This window comes from Oratosquilla oratoria, chromosome 6, assembly GCF_046742065.1.
Source record: "Oratosquilla oratoria isolate Oo_2021 chromosome 6, ASM4674206v1, whole genome shotgun sequence".
Lineage (NCBI taxonomy): Eukaryota > Metazoa > Arthropoda > Malacostraca > Stomatopoda > Squillidae > Oratosquilla > Oratosquilla oratoria.
Genome location: NC_134782.1, coordinates 61,542,533 through 61,553,553, shown reverse-complemented (window position 1 = coordinate 61,553,553; position 11,021 = coordinate 61,542,533).

The window sequence follows — 11,021 nt, the reverse complement described above, 5'->3', positions numbered from 1 at the left end:
GGGTGACGGATAGAGATTAATCAATCAAAACAAACTGGAGAACACAACCATGTATCAGATTATTCAGCAGTAAAAGTAGGCAAAGCTAAATCAGAAATGAAGGGATTGGTTAAGATAGGAGTCTGTAACCACGCGCAGATCATACGCCGGGTTGTATCTAACGTTAAGGCCGAAGAAGCCTTTAAGAAAGCCATCACAGACGAGAGAGAAGACTAAACATGCCGAAAGATGCAGCAATATTGTATGAGCTTGCCATACATGTAAATAGGGCAACAACATCAGCAGAGGAAGACGCAAATATATTCCTGTTGTACGATAACCAGAAGTTTGGCCAGAGGGTGATAATATATGAAAGTGATATATGTCTGTTGAAACTAGCAGCTTCAAGATGTTGGTTCATGGATGGAACTTCAGATGTACGTCATACGGGTGACGTTTAGTGATACGTCTGTATCCGTCGGCTACTGTTTGTTGGAGAACAAGGGCAAAGCAACGTATACAGATCCTCGTTGACAAGTGTCAGAAGCTAGGATACTTCATAGAAGTCAGGAACATCATGGTGGATTATGAGCGGGCAGCGCATAATGTGATAAGAAGTGTATTCGACGATAATGTGAATGTGAGAGGATGTTTCTTCAACTTATCGCAATCCACGTTGCGAAAGATGTCTCTGGGACTTGTAGAACACAACAACACTCAAATATTCCGGCCTCATGAAATCATACAACATGTGAACTAAAGTCGTTGTGATGTACGGCATACGGACATTTTCCCACATGGACATTTAATGTATATGAATTATAATAAATCACTGAAATATTTATATAATTTTATACATAGATTGATGAAGTCGTTGTGATGTACGCCATACGGACAGTTTCACACATGGACATTAATTTATATAAATTATAATAAATCACTGAAATATTTATATAATTTTATACATAGATTGATATAGGCCTATGTATTTTACTATGTATTTTCAAGTTCAAAGATATCTTGGAATTTCAATAATAATGGGCACTTTAATTTTTCATTAATTGATATCCATAAATCACATTGTAGCCATTTGTATTGCATATCATTCTCTTATATAAAGTTATAGCATTATCCTTATCGCATATTAATAATTATTATGGAATTAATAAAATGTGCGAAGGCGTCCTCATGCATGTTGGAAAATGACAATGTTGGAAAATAGATGTGTTAAAATGTGATGTGAGAAAATGTCTATGTGGGGAAATGTCTTGGAGTCTCCGGAAGGAGTGTCACCGGAAGAAGACGCCAGTTTCAGCTACAACCATTGGAGTGTTTACCGAGGAAAGAGGCGATGCTCGTGGAGCCCCGTCTCATGCTCATGCAACTTGATTTGACATTTCTTATTTGATTTTGTTTGTCTTACTGAGACTTGGGTTGTCAATATCAAATTTGTTTATCTTTATGATAAAAAAATGAGATTTTGTCCACCTTTGGGATAAGAGGCTGGGCTTGTATTTTGCCATGGAATCCCCCTCGATATACCATGTCTACGAGTAGATTCAAGCTCATGCGCGGTTCCAACTTTAGTTTGTACATCGTCATGGACAGATCAGAATTTTTAAGTTTCTTTATCATCTCATTCATTCATTCATTCATATAGTAAAAATACAGTCTAGATATGTATGTATTTGTGTGTGTGTGTGTGTGTGTGTGTGTGTGTGTGTGTGTGTGTGTGTGTGTGTGTGTGTGTGTGTGTGTGTGTGTGTGTGTGTGTGTGTGTGTGTGTGTGTGTGTGTGTGTGTGTGATGGAGAGATATATAGGTAGAGAGAGATATATAGGTAGAGAGAGATATATAGGTAGAGAGAGATATATAGGTAGAGAGAGATATATAGGTAGAGAGAGATATATAGGTAGAGAGAGATATAGGTAGAGAGAGAGAGAGATATAGGAGAGAGACAGACAGACAGAGATAGAGGCAGACAGATAGACAAAAGAGGGTGCCCTATCTTTAACCCACAGGAGCATAAACAAAACAAAAAGGATAATTACAGGCGACCCATTACTGGAAAAGGCACGAGGACAAGGGGGGAGGGGGAGAGAGAGGGGAGCTATTAAGGCACCCTCGACGTGTATAAGGCCCACGATGACATGAAATTAAACCTGAGAAAAGCACTTAAATGCATGAATACCTCTGCCTAGATGCATGCTGAAGCAGAACACACAAGCGCCGCTGACATAGACCAGCTGTTTCTGGGCAGGCGGAGGAGTGGGTGGAGGAGGAGGAGGAGGAGGTAGAGGTTGTGAAGGCAGAGGGCGACTGAAGGAGAGTTGAGGGCGAGGTTGAAATTGATAGAAAACATTATCAAATGCTTTTATTTATATGTCCAATGCAACAGCATAAGGTTCAATATGATTCCTCGACAACAACACTGAAGTAGATTTAGAGAAAATATAAAAGGAATGTATATATTGATGATAATGATAAGAACATAAGAATGAAGGAGACCATAAGGCCTACACTAGGCCATTCCATACATAAGTAAATGGTGATGATGACGACGACGATAATGATAATAATGATGATAATGACGACAATGATAATGACGACGATGATAATGATAATTCGTTTGAATGAAAACCGAAAAACAAATTCAAATTATATGCAAGATGATAGATTAATTGGTATAGCAAGAGTTGACCAATTGGTCTATGGCGAGGCTCATGCTCTCATCTCCAAACCGTCATTCTCTTCCCTCTCCTTCTAAGAGAGTATCTCTGTCTCCTACCTCCCTTCTCCTCTCTTTATCTCCCCTCTCTCTTTCTCTTCTCTTTACCCCCTTCCTCTCCTCTCTTCCCTTTACCCCCTTCCTCTCCTCTCTTCTCTTTATCCCCTTCCTCTCCTCTCTTCTCTTTACCCTCTTCCTCTCCTCTCTTCATCCCCTTCCTCTCCTTTCCCTTTCCTTTCCTCACTTTTCCTCTCTTTATCCCCTTCTTATCCTCCTTTCCTCTCTTTCTCCCTTCCTTTCCCCCCTTCCTTTCCTCTCTTTACTCACTTCCTTTCCTCCCTCCTCTTCTTTTTCCACTCTCCTTTTCTCCCTTCCACCAATCACTCTACCTACAAAGATTCCCCATGTAATCTACTTATCCCTTTCCATCCCTCCTTCTCTCCACCTTTCCCTCCCTCCAATCCACTCCCTTACATGAAGAGCTCTTCCATCCGTGATCCACTCCATCCCCTTCTATCCCTCATATTCCACTTTTTTATTCCTCCTCTTTCTCGTCAGCCCTCGTGATATTCTCTCCTTCCTTCCCTTTCTCCGTTTTCTACACATACCAACCTATTACATACCTTTTCTCCATATATGGTCCTCCCCCCTCCCCTCCATTCCCTACTCCCATCACTTCACTCCCTCCTTCCCTCCCAGCCACAACCCAACCTTCTTCACCCTCACTCCTCCCCTCGTTAACATCGTCTGTGGTATCCCCTCACACCTCCCCTCGTATCTAACCCACCCAATCCTCTCATCCACCCCTAACCTCCCCTTTCTCCTCCCCACATCACCAACCCTCCCCTCCCTTCACCCAATCCTCTTATAATCCCCCCTTCTCCCCACCTCAGTCCTCCCCCAACCCAGAAAGCTCAATTTCGATTCCCCCTCCCTTCTTCTCTCCCCCACCACCCTCCTTCTCTTCCCCACCACTCTTCCCTTCTTCTCCCCTCATCCACCCCTAACCTCCCCTTTCTCCTCCCCACATCACCAACCCTCCCCTCCCTTCACCCAATCCTCTTCTATACCCCCCTTCTCCCCACCTCAGTCCTCCTCCCAACCCAGAAAGCTCAACTTCGATTCCCCCTCCCTCCTTCTCTTCCCCACCACCCTTCCCTTCTTCTCCTCATCACCCTTCCCGCCTTTCCACTCACTTTATCACCCTGCCATATCTCTTGAGAAGTATCAGACTCTCCCTTGTGACTCCTCTCTCCTTCACTCCTTCCACCTCCCCTCCATTCCCTCCGCCTCTCTTCAACTTGATTTTCCCTTCACTAATTTCCCTTCCCCATCCTTCCACTTCTCATCACCTCCCTTTTCCTCCCCTCCCCTCCCTTCCCTATCTCCCTTTTTTTTTCTTCTAGCATACCCCAGTTGGATCCTGACTAACCTCCCTTTCTCCCGACCCCTAATCTCCGCGCTCGACCCGGCCAAGCTGAACAGGCACAACTGTAGGCCGCCATCCCTTTAGGGCGCGTTGCCTCCTCCTCCTTATTCTCCTCTTCTTCTTTCTCCTCTTCCTCTTGTTCTTCCTTCTCTCCTATTCTCCCTCTTTCCCCCCTTCTCTTTTCGTCTTGGTCTTCCTTCCCCTTCGTTCTTATATTCTTCCAACTCCTATTCACATCTCTCCTCTTCCACCACTTCGTCTTTATTCTTCTTACATCCCTTCTGTCGATTCACGTTCGCCCCAAGGGCAGGGCAGACCTTCCTCTCCACCAGGAGGACCACGCCAATTGACCACCACGTCGCCGCCGATGTAGGTTCCTTCCTGAGGAAGGTAATATGTACGCACGCATGGCGTACAGAACTTGTATATGGCATATGGTGCTCATGAACAAGAATGAGAATCTTTTATTCTTTTAAACTTAACGAGCGATGGAATTCTGAAATAAAAGAATCACAACTGAAGAACTACTCTCGATTTTGTCTCAGTGCGTTGTGACAACTAATAGGAGTGCCGGTATAGTATGTGGGGATCCGGGACATAATCCCTCCCGGACAAAATACCTCCGGACAATATCCCTCCTGGACAGAATCCCTCCACAAAAGGAGGGATTCTGTCCAGGGGGGATATTGTCTTGGAGGGATTCTGTCCAGGAGGGATATTGTCCGGAGGAATTTTGTCCGGGGGGATTGTGTCCAGGAGGGATTATGTCCGGACACCAGTATGTGGCCTACCTCTTTGAAACTGTTATAGTATGTGCTCTACACTATTTGAATATCTCCGACCTCAGGAAAAAAAACAAGGTTAGGTTATCTTAGGTATTAACCTAACCTAACCTACTTGGAAAGGTAGGCCACATACTATACCAAAGAAAAAATCGTAGGCAACGTACAAAAGATAGACCACCACTAATAGGTAGATACTGTTCTAATTGGTACATACTAATAGATAAACATAACATGAGAATGAAGGAAACTGCAAGAGACCATAAGGTCTACGCTAGGCAGTTCCATGTCCATTACCACCTGCCACCCCCATCCATAAAGTTGTCTAACCAATTCTTAAAACAACCAATAGTTTTAGTGCTCACTAACAGGTCCATTCCATTCGCTGACCACCCTATTAATAAACCAGTTTTTGCCTATTTCCTTCTTAAATCTAAATTTGTCCAATTATTCGTTAAAGTAGTTTAACTATTCCCAATAAAATATGTATTTCCTATTTGCCTTCTCATAATAAAGTAATGCTGAAGAGGATCACAGTTAGTGATCGAAATATACAGAACTTTCGACGTTAGTGTCTTGTTTTCCGACGGTGAGACAAAAGTTTAGTTTGCCTTCTCATATTTAAAGAGCTAAAGGTCGCGAGATTGGTCAAGTCAGTCTTAATTATCTTTAATTTTTTAATAACATTTCAGGTTTAAATCCCACTGCGGTTACTGCACTATCAAGACCTCATACCATGACGTCATGACCGTTGTCTCAGGTATGACGTCAGGTCGTTCTCATGTGTCTTTGACGGATGAGTCATGTTTGGAACAAGGCCTACGTAAATACAACACCCGTTCCTTGCCTTCCCGTCCTCTTCCAATCCTTAGCCTCGTATTTTTTATCTATCCTCCTTTGTTTTCTTCTACTCTCCCCATCTCACTTCTACACCTCTCTCCAAAACTGACAGTTTCTTCATAGCGTCGTCTAGAATACTCGTCTTAATCTTTACCAAACATTGAACAAAGTGTGGTTCGTTCACACGCATGTGACACCAACAGTGTTGTCAAAATGTAATACCACTTTATAATTTATTTCAAATATTCCTTTTTATTAATTTAATTGTTTATAATACTGAAATAAGTCGTCACTGTCTTGAATATATTTGTACGAGTACCTTACTTTTCCAGCTAAAATTGTGACTTTTCTGTGACCTTTTCCCGTAACTACTGCCAGCTACCATGAATTGATTGTGTCTTTTTTTTCAACTGTGACTGTTTCCCTAGCCAAAAATGTGATTTCTTTCATGTGGCTTTATTTACTGGATTCCCGAGAGGACAAATCATTATCAGTCTCGTAATCCATGAGAGGACAAATCATTATCACTCTCGTAATCCATGAGAGGACAAATCATTATCACTCGTAATCCATGAGAGGACAAATCATTATCACTCTCGTAATCCATGAGAGAACAAATCATTATCACTCTCGTAATCCATGAGAGGACAAATCATTATCACTCTCGTAATCCATGAGAGAACAAATCATTATCACTCTCGTAATCCATGAGAGGACAAATCATTATCACTCTCGTAATCCATGAGAGGACAAATCATTATCACTCTCGTAATCCATGAGAGGACAAATCATTATCACTCTCGTAATCCATGAGAGGACAAATCATTATCACTCTCGTAATCCATGAGAGGACAAATCATTATCACTCGTAATCCATGAGAGGACAAATCATTATCACTCTCGTAATCCATGAGAGGACAAATCATTATCACTCTCGTAATCCATGAGAGGACAAATCATTATCACTCTCGTAATCCATGAGAGGACAAATCATTATCACTCTCGTAATCCATGAGAGGACAAATCATTATCACTCTCGTAATCCATGAGAGGACAAATCATTATCACTCTCGTAATCCATGAGAGGACAACGTACCACTACATCCATTGTCCATATAAGGACAACGTACCACTACATCCATTGTCCATATAAGGACAACGTACCACTACATCCATTGTCCATATAAGGACAACGTACCACTACATCCATTGTCCATATAAGGACAACGTACCACTACATCCATTGTCCATATAAGGACAAACCCACTACTCTCACATCCCATCATAGGACAAATTGTCACACACTATATGGGAGGACAAACCATAATTAACTCTCCCACTCCATTGAAAAAAAAAAAATATTACTTTCACACCCCTACCGGAGGACAAATTGTCACTATTCACTCATTCCATTGAAGGACAAATTTTATCATCACTATTCCATGAGAGGACGCAAACCATCAGTACTCCATGAGAGGACAGATACCATCACTACTCCTTCACTCCACGGGAGGACAAACTACCACTCACTAGCCTCTCACTCTATCGAAGGACAAACTATAAATCATTTTTCACCATCACAGGCATCCAACATAACATGCGTTACGTGGCCATATCGATCAGAAGTCTTGTGATGGGTCCCTGGCTCGGATGGTGGTAGATATCGACCGCATGGTCCAAGCATACTGCCACATTGGCCACCCCTCACCCTCACCCTCTCCCTCCGTGATGTTATTGACCACATGACGTCACGCTAGTTTACAGGCACGAGACGCCATTAAGGGTATTTCATAATTTTACCATCACAGTGGCGAATGCTGCAAAGGGCCAATATCACAATGGTAGCACGCCTAGGTCCTAACACGCCATAGCATCCCGTACCTTACTGTAACTACCGTCAGGGCATTATCAAACATCTATACTTGCATTCCCTCCCCCTTATGCTTGAGATTACCATACTGTAGTCATTTTCACAACACGAAATATGCAATAATGGGAGAAATAAAACCTTAGGGGGCTACCAGTGATTACCATACGTTTGCTGTGCTAGTACTGTACATAGGACATGTTTGGACCACTCTTAAGCGATTTCTGAGGGTGAAATTTCCGTTGAGAGGTATGGAGGTGCATTATAGCCTTGATGGATATACCGGCCCTGCACTGAGCCATTTAAGCTACTCAGGAGAGAGACATATATAGAGAGAGGGGGTGCAACTAGCCGAAATGTAAGCAAAAAAGATCTGTCCACATTTCTAGAAAAAATGTCTTCCAAGTCGACATGACGTCACGAAATCCTCAGGCGTTCACTGGCAGAGAACAAGGACAAAGCGCATAACAGAATCTATATACTTGGGGTCTGCCTAACAGCAAGCATTGGAATATAGCATATCATCAAATCGTCTAGATGAACGCAAAAACTCACAAAAAAAATAATTAAATAAGACAAGAACAATGCAACACGCAAACATGGAGGCAAGAGGGGAAATAAGAAAATTGAACTAAATTGAGAAAAATTAAATACACCCACTGCTTTGTTTAACACAAGTGCAACTATGCATGAATATGTGTGACATTTTCACATTATCAAGGAATACAGAAAAGTGAGTACAAAGAAGTTAAGATACAGAGTATAAAAAGGACAATCGGCGAGGTCATGGAAACAAACATTTTGTCACATTATTTATATACTTGACAATATATGGATCTAATTCCTACAATCCTGAACTGTTAGTAATAAGTTGGTCATAATTGTATTCGATGATTCCTGACTATAATATCTATTTGTTATATTTTTACACTGTACAGTTTTTGAAGCATTTTCCCAGTCAATAGGATGGTCAAAGGCACAAAAATGTTTAGAAAGGGCACTAGCTTCCTGGCCTTTTAAAATACTGTTCTTATGTTGTTTTATTCTAACCTCTAATTCTTTTCCTGTCTGACCAGCATAACTTTTAACACATTTGCTACAAGGTATTTTGCATACGCGGCCTCTTGATTTGTGTGTGTGTGTGTGTGTGCGCGCGCACGCGCATTTCCGGATATATATGTTCACGTATGCAGACTTGTGTGTGTGAAAAGATTAAAAGGACCCAACCAGATGTTAGGAGCTGACCTCCAGTAATTGCATTTAAAAGTCCATTTGACCTCAGAAAGGGTTACGTTCATGCCCTCACTCGCCATCCTCTCACATTCCGAGATCCGTCTACTTGCTGCCACTTAATAACGTAATGGGTCACAAGACAACGCCTTTAAACCAAAATATACATCACATCCCTCTCTTCTCTCACGAATCCTCGTTTCAATTTCCATCGAGCGATTCTCAGTCTCGACTGCGATGGCATGGAATTAAAAGTGATTTGTGGTTGAATATATATATATATATATATATATATATATATATATATATATATATACATATGTGTGTGTGTGTGTGTGTGTGTATGTCCGTCCGCGTGCTTGTGTGTATGTTTTGTGTGTGTGTGTGTGTGTGTGCATACACTATATGCGTGTATGTATGTATGTATGTTTATGTGTGCCTTTGTGCTTGTTTGCATTTTTATATGCTGTGTATTACTTGTCTGTACGTGTGTGTGAACTTGTTTCTGTGTCTGTGATTGCGATGTGCATGTGTTTGTTAGTTTGTGTGTGCTTAAGGGTGTCGTTATAGCTTCAGCTATCTGTATGTGTGCGTGCGTGTGAGTATAAGTGTCTATGTGCAATGCATATGGCGCGCGCGTGCATGTGTGTGATTCACCACAGTCTTGGATCACGTATTAGACTTGTGATCCACAGCTATAACCCTACCGGAGGGGGCTCAGAGCTCGTATATGGTCAATCTATGGGTAATGCTGTGACCATACATAAATCCTCGCCCACAAGAGTTGTAGTAACTTCGCAGCTCAGTGATACTAAACTTAATTTAGCCCTAGGCGGATTTCGAACTGGGATCACTGGAGTACCGGTTGCAAACGCTACCACTACGCCGCCGTGTGTGATTCACCATGGTCTTGGATCACGTGTTAGACTCGTGATCGACAGTTATTGACTTCCCGGAAGAAAGCTCAGAAGTCATATATATGGGCAATGCTGTGACCTTACACGTACGCACACACCCAAATCCCCGCCTACGATAAAAAAAAATTATTTCAGGCCTGGGCGGGATTCGAACCCTGACCGCCGTAGTGGCAGTCGGGTACTCTAACCACTGCGCCGCGAGGTGTGTGTGTGTAATTGTATGTGTGAGCGCACTGTGTATTGGACTACATTTTTCTATGTGGATTTATCTAAGTACATTGACCTAATCGTGTTAACTTAATTATATCTACACATTCATCAACACCGGCAAAATTACATTTTATTTGGTTGTGTGTGTGTGTGTGTGTGTGTGTGTGTGTGTGTGTGTGTGTGTGTGTGTGTGTGTGTGCGCGCATGTGCATGAATATACATATGCAAGTTAGCCATAGCGAATATATGTATGAATGTATATGTAATAATTCAACGCATACTCGTACATGTTTGTATGCATTCAAATAATCGTATGTAATGTTCCTGTATGGACATACAATCTTTCTAATGAACTACTTTCAATATATTCACTACCCAGTGTAGTTAAGTAGTTCCCTCCCAACTACCGTTGCATATCTATAGGGCCACGTGGGTAGTTACCCCCCACTTACCCCCTTACCCCCTCCCCCCTAGCTTTCCTGGGGGTCCAAACTATGCCCAAACAGTACCACCTCCTTCCACTTCACCTCTACCACTCCCTCCTTAGCGTTTATCGATTACCGACTGGATCGATGACGCAACGGTTGTTCCTGTGACGTCACACACTGGTTCCACCACGTCAGGGGGTTGCCCCATTCCTGCTTTTGTAGGTCTCTAGCACTGTGTTATGTGCACACACACACACACACACACACACACACACACACACACACACACACACACACACACACACACGCACACACACACACAAACACGCGCGCGCGATACATGGATTCAAATATAAGTTATGATATCTGGAAATCAATTATATAGACTAAGCTGGAACTGTACAAGGATCTGAAGCTAGGTATGACGAATTGGAGAATAGGAGACGGGACCCAATGAACGTTGCTCCTTTTATGTATACTACAGTTAGGTAAATGCACGCACGCACGCACACACACACACACACACACACACACACGTACATGCATACGTAGACACACATACATAAACACACGCACACACACGTACACAAGTAGATAATCACACACACAAGT